This window comes from Zingiber officinale, unplaced genomic scaffold (assembly GCF_018446385.1).
Source record: "Zingiber officinale cultivar Zhangliang unplaced genomic scaffold, Zo_v1.1 ctg187, whole genome shotgun sequence".
Lineage (NCBI taxonomy): Eukaryota > Viridiplantae > Streptophyta > Magnoliopsida > Zingiberales > Zingiberaceae > Zingiber > Zingiber officinale.
The window spans coordinates 332,116-344,910 of NW_024589874.1; the positions used below are offsets into that span (position 1 = coordinate 332,116).

At 42.3% G+C, this 12,795-nt stretch overlaps 1 pseudogene; it reads right to left on the reverse strand.

Annotated features, from left to right (window-relative positions):
• Nucleotides 1-454: 454 nt before the first annotated feature.
• LOC122036666 lies at nt 455-9,660 on the reverse strand (annotated as a pseudogene).
• Nucleotides 9,661-12,795: the final 3,135 nt, after the last annotated feature.

Consider the following 12,795-nt stretch of genomic DNA (forward strand, 5'->3'; position numbering starts at 1 on the left):
ACTTATAATAAGCATCAACTTTGAGTCAAAAGTTTACAAAGAATGAGTTCAAACACTCGGGGAGAGGCAATACCTTGTCGACGTAGCACTATGAACGTGACTTGACAGTGAGCCACTGTGGACGGTCGAATAGCTGAAATGTGAATGGAAGCATTAGAGAGATCAGAATAAGGGAGAAGGGAAATGGAGAAACAAGGATGCTAAGTTGAATAAGCTCTAGCAAACAACAAAACTTTTGACAACACAGAAGATACATCACTAAGCATGTAACATGCAACTTATACAATTACAAAGCACCAAAAATAGTCTGTTCAAATAAAGTGCTAAATAAGAAGAATGAAAATGTGGCAATGCATTACTTCATAATTAACAACGGCAAGAGTCACAAAAGTATATTGACCCAAAGAAGGTGGGTCACTGTCTCATAATTAACTTATAACTCATCATGAATTATTTAACTTTGTCTCCCTAACCATTCCTCCATTTCATCGTACCTGAAACACCACAAGTATCACAAATGAACAATCCACAACAACAAAATATTTTTTTGTATGTTTGTTTAGAATTGAGGCATCAATGGTGGTTGCCTCACATGTGGTATCCACGTTCGGAGAGGTTCATGGTTGGAGAAGTGAAGGTCTCTGTGAGCAGCAGGCCTGTGCCTGCTGCATTGACATTAGGGTACACGTAGCTTACTTTGTCCCGAGCAGATGTCATGAACAGGAATGCCGCATGGCCAAGTCCAGCAAGCTTGGTCGACAAGATCAAATCATAGTATCGATTCTGTCAACAAATTCGTAAAAAGCTAGTGAGATTTCTGCTATCATTCCATTTCAAGGATCATGTGTTTTTCCCCCTTTCATTTGTACCCTTAACAGACCGATCATGTTGACATACTTCGCTGGCTCCAGGAAATCTTTGTCGGGGTCATACACATTCGCCCACCTCACATTCTTGTTCACCTCGTACACCTACTTCCCCCTGGGCAAGGCAACGACATCGATCTGCACGCCGGGGTACCTATCCTTGATGAGTTGGATCACGGGGAAGAAGAGGAGGTTCTCGTAGACTCTGCCAGAGATGACGCAACAGCAGAGGCGCACGTCGCCGCGGACCTTGGAGGCGAGCAAGGCGAGCTCGACGTTGGAGCCCATGGGAAACTTGAGGAAGTCGTAGGGGTTGTCGGGAGGGCGAGGGTCCTCCTCCTGCTTTCCGTCGGCGAAGAGGGATCCATACTCGATGTCGGGGTCCTCTCCGCAGTCGAAGGGGTCGAGCCAAGGGTTCTTCTTCTTCTTCGCGGCGGTGGAGACGAATCGGAGCCATCCTCGCTGAGGATGGTACGCCGAGGAAGAGGATAGGGCATGGGTGTGGAGTGGGGAAGGGAATGCGTGGGAGATGGGGAAGGAAAAGCTACAGGAGTGCGAAGAAGGTTTCCTCTTCTCACCCAAAGGGAGGAGTTGGAAGAGATGCGGTGTGGTTGGATGGAGAAGGAAGGGGCGTCGATGTAGGAAGGGGAAGAGGGAGATGAGGTTGAGAGAGATGGTCAGGTTTAGGTTTAGGTTTAGGCTGAGAGAGATGGTCGGAGGAAGGGGCGCGATATAGGTTTAGGTTTGGAGGGAACTTTGTGAAGTGTTGCAAATTTTGGCTAGTGGGAAAATTAAAATATTTTATTTTGGTTCATTAACACCGGATTTTAAAAACCGCTGTTAAAATCGGTGTCTATTAACGAAAAAAAGGTGCTCATAGACATCGCATAAAAAATCGATGTCTATGAGCGAAAATCTGCGCTCATAGACACCGATTTTTGGAAAAATTGGTGTGAAATACTGAAAGACATCGGTTTTTTGCTTAAAACCGTTATTGTTCCACCGATGTCTATGAGGATTTTTCTTGTAGTGCCTCCAAGAATAGGGTTCTTTGTTGGTTTAGCGGGGACCGGCAAGAGGGGGGTGAATTGCCTGCAAATCAAACTATACCCTCCTCAAGTAATTTCAACTCTGAAATAAATGCAACTATATTGAGAATAAAATAATCAGAGAAATAGACACACAAATTTAACCTGGTTACAACCAAGAGGGTTGTTAATCCAGGGCGATGAAAGGCTCAGTAAGAAAACTCCTTCTCTAAAGGCGGAGAAGCCTTTTACACTTTGAAAGCACAGAAGTTGCAGAAGATGAATTACAGAGTTGATTTTTCGTATGAAATCGTTGTTCTCTAAAGCTGCCCGAGACCCTCTTTATATAGGGGTTCTCGAGCTTATCAGATCACCTGATCCTTCGGGATCAGGTTTGACTCGAGAGGGATCGGTCGACCGATCCCCAGGTTTAGTCGACCGAACCTGCTGTACCTGCCCAGCTTTCCGTCTAGGTGTAGTCTCTGTTGATCGAGCTCAGGTTCGGTCGACCGATCCTTGTGTTCGGTCGACCGATCGACCAACGGTCTTCCTCTGCGCTGGCCCGATGAAAACGCTCGACTCAGTCTCTGGATAAACTTGGGTTCGGTCGACCGATCATGAGGTTCGGTCGACCAATCACTTCACTGCTGGCAGATGTGTTGCTGACGTGTCTCCAACGGCTAGCTTCGGTTAATGAAGGGTTCGGTCGACCGATCAATAGGTTTGGTCGACCGAACCGTTGACAAGTCAACTCTAGTTGACTTGCTCCGGTTCGGCTCCTTGGATGATTGCGGTCATCCGGAATAGGGCTCACCCGAACCCAGTTCCCAGCCTTCTCCTCGAGCAGGCTTCCTTCCGGCTTCTCATCCCTCGAATGCCGCGCACATTCTTCTCGCTCCACCGGAGTACTCTTCCGCAACTCTCTCATCCTTCGGACGTACCGAGCCCGTCGGCTCCCTTCTCGTGCCATCCTTCTCGCTAGCTGCGTCTTCCGCTCGACTTCAGACACAGGGTTCAGACACAACGCAGGACCTAACTAACTTGGTTGATCACATCAAAACTACCACGGGGTCCAACAATCTCGCCCTTTTTGATGTGCATCAACCCAAGTTCAAGTTAGGGTAAAACAGACACGAAAAGTAATTTTAAAGAAAAATTACTAAACTAGCATATTAAGCATAAGTTTTGCAATAAGTAAAATTGCAACACTATTTAGAAAAATATTAAACATTTAAACTTTTAATTTTCCTAACTCCCTCTAAACTTGTACTTTTCTCTCCCCCTTTGATCACAGCAAAAACGGGGAAGCAAGTTCTTAAGATAAAAAAAAATTCTAATAGATCTCTTAGAATTTTCAAAAGGAATTTCTAAGTAAAAATTCTATTTTCTAAAAATTTTAAAAAAAATCTAAAACTTAAAAAAGTCACAGAAAATGTTTGTACACTTTCAAAGTATTTTAATTCTACTTTTAATGCTTTTTCAGAAAGTTAATTAAACATTTTGTTTCAATATTTCAGCTTCTAGGTCGTGGCGAGGCACTAGGCCTTCTTGGTTATTGGAGCAACAATCACTTCCTTAGACAAAGCCTTCATAAGGAAAATGTTTAATTTTCTCTCTATAAAGCTTTAAATTTTATGAGATTAGTTTAGCACAGATTTTGGAACCCAATAAAGGTTCCTTCTTACAGGATTAGTCAAAAATTTAGGGGGTACATAATTTTTAGAAATTTTCCTAAGTTGACCTTGATGCTTCCTTATATACCAGTTTAATTTTCCATAAATTTTAAGTTTTGATTTTGGAAAAACATTTATCTTTAAGCATGCATCAGATTTCAATTTTTCAATTTCTAATTTTAAATTTTCATTTTCTGATTTCAAATTTTCATTTTCTTTTTCTAATTTATCTAATTCTTTAGAAAGAGCTTTAATAAATTTAAAAGATTGAGTCGGGGTTAGATTGCATACCTTACTTACCTGGTCTGGTGACGCTCCCCCTTTACTACTGTTTTCTTTTTCTGATGATTCTCCCCCTTCATCAATGCTCATTTCTGAGCTAGATGTTTCTCCTGGCTGATGGTTAGATAGTAGAGCTAATCCTGCGAATTCTTCGACTTTTGACTCGGAGGATGAAGAGTCGTCCCATGTTGCCTTCAGATTTCTGTGCTTGGGTAGAGCTGGCTTATTGCTTCTTTCCTTATCTTTATGTTTGTACTTCAATTTTAGGCAATCATCCTTGATGTGCCCTTCTTCGTTGCAATTGTAGCATCGGACTGTCCTTCCTTTTTGATGGCGTTTACTTGACTGCGATCTAAACTTGTTAGATTTAAAAAACTTATTAAAACGTCTTACCATTAACGCAGCTTCATTTTCGTCGATTGACGCTTCGGAGTCGGGATCGTCCTTTTCAGCTCATAGGGCAATGTTGAGATTCTACTTCTTTATTGGTTTTTCTGCAAGTCGAGACTCGTGAAGTTCAAAAGTTGAAAACAAGTTTTCTAAACTACTTACCTCAAAGTCCTTAGAGATGTAGTAAGCATCTACTAAGGACACCCATTCTGAATTCCTCGGGAAGGCATTGAGCGCGTATCTGATGGAATCCCGGTTGGTTACTTCTTCTCTAAGGTTCGTTAGTTGCGTTATTAGCTCCTTGATTCTTGCTTGGAGTTGCGCTACCTTCTCGCCGTTGTTCATCCGGAGGTTTGTTAGTTGTGTCCGGAGGATGTAGCGTCGCACCAGCTTCGCTTCAGAGGTACCTTCGTGAAGCTCCAGGAATTTCTCCCAGAGATCTTTCGCTGAATTGTAGCTTCCGATCCGGCTTACCTCCTGAGGTGGCAGAACCCTGAGGAGGTGGAATTCAGCTTTTCCGTTGGCGACGAAATCAGCTTGCTCCTTCTTGCTCTATGTGTTTTCTTCTTTGTCTTTAGGAGCTGCAAAACCATATTTTATAGTAATTAAAATATCAAAATCTGTTTTAAAGAATACCTCCATTTTTCGCTTCCATGTAGCGAAATTTCCGTCGAACTTCGGGAGATGAATGTTCGCGCCGGCCATTGTCTTGATCTTAGTGCTTCAGACGGCGGTTAGTCCTTCTGAGGCTGTCAGGCTCTGATACCACTTGTTGGTTTAGCGGGGACCGGCAAGAGGATGGTGAATTGCCTGCAAATCAAACTATACCCTCCTCATGCATTTTCAACTCTAAAATAAATGCAACTATATTGAGAATAAAATAATCAGAGAAATAGACACACAAATTTAACCTGGTTACAACCAAGAGGGTTGTTAATCCAGGGCGATGAAAGGCTCAGTAAGAAAACTCTTTCTCTAAAGGCGGAGAAGCCTTTTACACTTTGAAAGCACAGAAGTTGCAGAAGATGAATTACAGAGTTGGTTTTTCGTATGAAATTGTTGTTCTTTAAAGCTGCCCGAGACCCTCTTTATATAGGGGTTCTCGAGCTTATCAAATCACCTGATCCTTCGGGATCAGGTTTGACTCGAGAGGGATCGGTCGACCGATCCCCAGGTTCGGTCGACCGGCCCAGCTTTCCATCTAGGTGCAGTCTCTGTTGATCGAGCTCAGGTTCGATCGACCGATCCTTGTGTTCGGTCGACCGATCGGCCAACGGTCTTCCTCTGCGCTGGCCCGATGAAAACGCTCGACTCAGTCTCTGGATAAATTTGGGTTCGGTCGACCGATCATGAGGTTCGGTCGACCGATCACTTCACCGCTGGCAGATGTGTTGCTGACGTGTCTCCAACGGTTGGCTTCGGTTAATGAAGGGTTCGGTCGACCGATCAATAGGTTCAGTCGACCGAACCATTGACAAGCAACTCCAGTTGACTTGCTCCGGTTCGGCTCCTTGGGTGATTGCGACCATCCGGATAGGGCTCACCTGAACCCAGTTCCCGGCCTTCTCCTCTAGCAGGCTTCCTTCCGGTTTCTCGTCCCTCGAACGCCGCGCACATGCTTCTCGCTCCACCAGAGTACTCTTCCGCAGCTCTCTCGTCCTTCGGACGCACCGAGCCCGTCGGCTCCCTTCCTGTGCCGTCCTTCTCGCTAGTTGTGTCTTCCGCTCGACTTCCTGCACTCCTAAATTCCTGCACACTCGGACACAGGGTTCAGACACAACGCAGGACCTAACTAACTTGGTTGATCACAACAAAACTACCACGGGGTCCAACATTCTTGACCCTTTTATACCTCCTCCAAGCTATCCAAGAAAACCAGGATTACAGGGATCCAGTAAACTGAGTTTTTCACCCATTAAACCAGGATTTCTCATGATTTAACCTAAACCAAAGTTGTAGCTCTAACTTATCTTCAATCTGATACTTTGATCAAGCCCTGGCTCCAACCGAGCTAAAAGTTATGGCGGTTCGAAGTTTGGTATGCAGTCTGGGTGGAGGTCCAGTTGAACCAGCGGTTGGGAGGCACGGCCATGCCATTTAGCACGGGCATACAATGCTTTCTCTCTATTGGTTCTGAAGCAAAGTTGTAGATCTTGAAGTCAGCTACGTTTTGTTATAAAGAACATCTCGAAATTCCAATGGAGCACAAAGTTATGGACAAATTATGAACAGTCTGCAATCTGCCCAGAATTCAGCACAGCCCTATTTTGGCGTGGCACGACCCGTGTTCTTTGTCACACGGCTGTGTGGAATCCACACGGCCTCACATGGCTTCTTCTCGGGTTGAGTCACACGACTGTGTGAAACTCACATGGCCGTGGCCTTTTTCTTCTCTGCCAAGGTGACACGGCTGTGTGGATTCATATGGCCGTGACTTTCTCTCCTCTGGATCGTTGGCACGGCCATGCCATTTGGTACGACCGTGTGTTGCTTAGCCATGGGGATAATGGCACGTTTGTGTGGGAGCACACAGCTGTGGCTTTCTTCGCATCGGTTGCTGGCATGGCCAAGACATGATAATGGCACGACCCAAGCTCCTGTGTGCATTTTTGCTCCATTTTCGCTCCAAATAGCATCCTATCAATCAAAACAAGCAAAGAGTAGATCTTCAAACAAAATATAATGGAAGTATGATATTATAATGAAATAGGGTGCAATCAATATAGATTATGCTAATGAAATGCAAGTAGATGTGTGTCAAAGCATGCATAAATGATTATATAATCTATGCGCATCACACCCCCAGACTTAAACCTTTGCTTGTCCTCAAGCAAAACCCGCAATCTAGATTCATGTGGTTAAATAGTGCATCATAATCTCTAGCAAATCAATCTAATCCTATCAAATGATTTCATTGGTGAGCAAGATACAAAAGTAGTTTGAGTATGATCTAAGTAGTAGTCCTCCGTGCTCAGTGCGAAAGTGGCCTAAATTTATCAAGTTTCAATCCCTAAGTCTAGTCAAGTCATCATAAAATTGTGTTCCTTATGCTTCCGGCGATAGACACCTACCTGCCACACGCAAGGTTCGTTCCCCACAAAAATGTTATGCATCGTCTACACAAGGTCTCAAAGGAATACTCAGTATCAAGAGAAACATAGCATTCATTTTTCCAGTAACCTAACTCGGTCTCAAAGGGGTGAATTGCTAGTTTCCACTCATGACAACTATTTTTTTATCCTTTTTTTTAATGTTTGCAACGTATCAAACTTGAACAAACCTTCATTTTTTCATATTTTTTATTTTTTAAATTTTTTTTTTTTGGGATTGATTTTTTCAAATGAGCTTACATGATCTGAGTTTATCCAGTAACCAAAATGTAGTTGAGAGGTCACCATAGAAGCACAAGTACTAGTCCAATTCTATGAATCATGACTATTTTAGAGTTATCAACTATCAAAAATAGGCATAGCGCATAGAGATCCTAAAATAAGGTCAATACTTAAACTCTTGTAGTAAAAACATTGCTCACTTCATGCTATCATAGATAGAAAAATATAGATCACTAAATATAATAGCACCATAAGTAGCCAATAAACCATATGTAATCTAGATTAAACGTGCTAGTATTTTTTAATAAGGAACAAACAATCATGATGTGATGTAAGATGCAACTAGCAAAAATTTTATTAAGCAAAAAAGAAATAAGCAAAAACTAAATTAAACCAAATGCATCTAATGCATCCCCCCAGACTTAAACTTTTCATTGTCCCAATGAAAATTAAAAATAATGTGGAGGAGATAAAAAGTAAGAGAAGTTACCAAATGATGTCATTAACTTCTCCACCATATAGTTGCCCTCCTCCTAATCTTTGAATCGTATAAAAGAATGTAGACAATAAAAATTAAGTAGAGGATACATGTTTATTATAAAGAAATGAAACTAGAAAGAACTAAAGGCATGAATGAAAATGAAGAAAATGAACTTGGGTTACCTCCCAAGAAGGGCTTGTTTAAGGTCATTAGCTCGACCACCTCATTAAATTCATCGAAATCTCGCTCTAAGAGGGGTAAGATATTTCAACACCCTCCTACCAAGGACTCTTATTATGGAGAGAGCTTTCATCAAAGGAGCTATAGAGTAAAGTATTACTCTCTCCATCTTCGTCTTCTTTGAAGTTCTTTCAGGTGGTCGAAGATGGTTCAGTCTGAACTTCCAAATATAGGCCTCATGAAAATCTACACACCCAAAAGAAAAACCTACCTCTCCCAAGCATGCTATATTAGATAGAACTAGAACCTTATTAAGATGAATTGAGTATGTATCACAGATTGAATCACATCCAACAAAATCTACTATTGGTACATCTATGAAATTTTCCAAAAGATCACAAAGGATACTAACCTTGCTTTGCTGAGAGATACCTGAAAGTTCTAAACATGTGGATGTGACTTCTGAATCTTGCATTGGCTCTAGCTCTGGCTCAAGTGGTGGTGCCTCTAAAAGTAGTGATTCTTGGGGCTTTGCTTCTATTGCACAAGTCCCTACACAATTATCATCAACATATTCCATTCTTTCAAATTCCATAGTATCGAGTTGTTGTGCGACCAAGAGAGGCGATCCTTGGGACATTTCCTCCATAGTACATGCCCCTACACTTTTATCTACCACATCATCATCATAAGTGGGGAAGAGTCCACTAACACTAATGTCATCAATAGAGGGATCAACAACATTTTTAGAAATTTGAAGTAATATTCGTAAAGTTGAGATCCCCCGTTGCACTATTAGCTCTTCAAAAACTTGTGTTGTGTCTCCATCTGACTTGGAGTAGGGATATTTGTGTGTTGGAAGTCCTCCAAGCCAACCGGCTCATCTGGTTGTAAATGATGTAAACTGTCCAATGAAAAATCATCCCGAAACACTGAGAAACCCTGTGATGCTTGAAAAGAATGATCAACACCTTGCACGTTTCTATAATCAAAATTTTGATAATTCCTCCAATCCTGATTGTAGGGATGAGGTGGGTCAGAGTTCTGTTGCTGGGAAAATGACTACTCACTCTATTCTAGAATTGACTAAGGTTGAAAGTTCTGAATTTGATAATCCCCCCAGTCATAGACATAAGTATCAGGAACCTGCTCATACACATCCTGATGTTGAGGTTGGAATAAGTGCTGAAGTTCCGTGGAAGAGCTAGCTGTATTTTGGAAGAAGTAACATAAAGCAACTGGATGGAATGGACTACCACAAGCCGTGCAGATATCATCAGTTGGTTCTATGGGAGGGTCATCTTTCTTTTGAAAGAGGTGGCATATGGCAGACGGATGAGACGTGCTACCACATCCTCCACAAAGGAACTCAAGTTGCTCATCTGGATCATAGCCTTCATCAATGGGAGATCTGGGTCTTACACTCATGGGTGTGAAAAATTCTCTTAAGGCCCTGCTTGACATGTTAGTGCTCACGGATATTTAAAAAAAATTATGAGAAAAAACAAAAATGAAGAATTAAGGGCAATAAATAAAATGCTATATGAAAAATAAGAAAGACAATGCAAAATTTAAATTGCAAGAAAGAAAGTGCATAAAGGAAAAAAGAAGAAAAAGCAAAAGGAAAAAGAAAAATGTCTAGAGTAACTCATATGTTATTCAACTAATGTTAATGCGAACAGTCTCCGACAACGGCATCAAAAATTTATTACGATTCTGCAAGTGCACGAATTCATTGTCAGTAATATCTAAGATTGTCGAACCACAGAGACTGATGATTAAGCACTAGAGATGTCGCAAAGTAAGTTATCTAGACGGTCGAAAGTTGGCTTTGGCGCTTGCAAACTAACAAGAGTGATTGAAGAGAGAAAGAGAAGGATGAGAGAATCGATCTTGGAGGGAATTGAACTTTGGGAAATGGATTCTAGGATTTCGATTTCGTTATGGTGGAACCTGATGCATCATGTTCTATCTTTTACTCATTGTCAATCAACATACCTTCGCCGGAAGTTAAAGCTACTATCCTTAAGTACTAATCAGAGAAGATCTCTGTGAAATCCTGTTACGGTTAACCCCTGTCACTAGGGCGCCTCGGTAGATCACAAGAATACAAATCTAATCGGTATCATTAGGGATAGAGATAGGGGTTTGGTTTGGTCTCTTACTTCCTTGTGGAGAAGTTGCCTCTCCTTTCCAGGGAATATTCTAGACGTCCGTGAACGGGTTACCCCTAACACTAGGGCCCCTCGGGTGTACGATCTAAGATCCTCTCTTTACGAAATTAGCAATTCCTACACAATCACTTAACATGACAAGGCAACAAGTCTCATGCACATCAAATAGAAATGAAGCAAGAGAAATCATCCAACAAGTAAAGGCACGAACATGAGTCTTACATCAAACCCTATCCAAAACTACTCCCTACATCCATAGAAAAGGAGATCTACTCCATTGCAAGAGACCAAAACATAAAGTAAAGAACACTTACAACCCTTGATGTGAGAAGAAGGGGAAGAAGAGATACTTGCCGAGGTTTCCGATGTCTTGGTGATGCTTCCATGCTCTGGAGATGGACGGAACGTCAAGAGATGGCGCCAGATGAAGCTCTCGGGTTTCCCCCAAAGGGGAGAACCCTTTCCCGAGGAGATGGGGTGAAATACCAAACCAAAGATCCTCCAAGAATTGGGTTCTTGACCCTTTTATACCTCCTCCAAGCTGTCCAGGAAAACCAGGATTACAGGGGTCCGGTAAACCGAGATTTTCACCCATTAAACCAGGTTTTCTCGTGATTTACCCTGAACCAAAGTTGTATCTCTTGAAATTATCTTCAATCTGATACTTGTATTGAGCCCTGGCTCCAACCGAACCGAAAGTTATGGCGGTTCGAAGTTTGGTCTACGGTCTGGGCGGAGGTCCAGTTGATCCCACGGTTGGGAGGCATGACCGTGCCATTTTATCATTGGCAGACAATGCTTTCTCTCTGTTGGATCTGAAGCAAAGTTGTAGATCTTGAAGTCAGCTATGTTTCGGTATAAAGAACATTTCGAAACTCCAACAGAGCGCAAAGTTATGGAGAAATTACGAACGGTCTACAATCTGCCCAAAATTCAGCACAACCCTATTTTGGCGTGGCACGACCCGTGTTCTTCGTCACATGGCCGTGTGGAATCCACACGGCCTCATATGGCTTCTTCTCGGGTTGAGTCACATGGCTGTGTGGAACTCACACGGCCGTGCCCTTTTTCTTCTCTACCATGGTCACACGGCCTTGTGGATTCACACGGCCGTGGCTTTCTTCGCATCGGGTGCTGGCACGGCCAAGGCATGATAATGGCACGACCCAAGCTCCTGTGTGCATTTTTGCTCCATTTTCGCTTCAAATAGCATGCTATCAATCAAAATAAGAAAAGAGTAAATCTTCGAACAAAATATAATTGAAGTATGCCATTATAATGAAATAGGGTGCAATAAACATAGATTATGCTAATGAAATGCAAGTAGACGTGTGTCAAAGCTTGCATAAATGATCATATAATCTATGCACATCAGTCATTGCTGTAAGAGGCTTCTCCGCCTAAAAGAGATACTAGTGTGACACATTCCTTGGATTAACAACCTCCCCGATTTTAACCAAGTCAAATCCGGTGTCTCTACTTTTAGTTTATTGCTTTTATTTATTTTATGCAAGTGTTATTCTGATAGTTCGAGAAGGGTAGTTTTCTTTTACTTTTGCAGAGCTAATCAACCCCCCTTCTAGCCGGCCAACGTGGTCCAACAAGTGGTATAAGAGCCAGGACGCTTCAGGAGGACTAATCGCCGAATAAAGCACCGAATCAATGGCCGGACCAAGCATTTACCCGTCGAAATTCGAAGGGGAATTCACTAGCTGGAAAAAGCGAATGCAGGTATTTTTTAAAACTGATTTCGATTTATTATTAATAATGGAATTTGATTTTATAGCACCAGAAGGTAAAGAGAAATACCAATGGACAAAAATGGAGCAGGCCGACTACGTGGCAAACGGCAAGGCAGAATTCCATCTGCTGAGCGTTCTTCCGCCACAAGAAGTCAACCGGATCGGCAACTATGGCTCAACAAATGAACTGTGGGAAAAGTTCATTGAGCTGCATGATGGAACGTCCGAAGATAAGCTTGCACGACGGGATTTACTTCGCAACCAACTCACCAACCTGCGACTTGAAGAAAACAAAACAGTCACACATCTGCACTCGAATATTAAGGAAATCATCACCGGACTTTCGAATCTCGGAGAAAAGGTAAGTAACTAAGATTCGCTAAGGTACACACAATTCATTTCCTAGAAATTCTGTATATATGAGGAATACCTTTTGTTGTGCTACTCTCGGCCGGTATTCTATAATCGATTGGTTATTTATACACGACAAAGACTTTACTATTATAAATATGCCAGAAACCTTGCCAGGTTGAAGACCTTTATGCTCGATCTACTTTCCATGCTCGGCCGGTCTATTGAGCTCGGCCGGTCCTACCTTATCGACCGAGATTAATCAGTCGAGCGTATATAAACACTATTACCTGGTA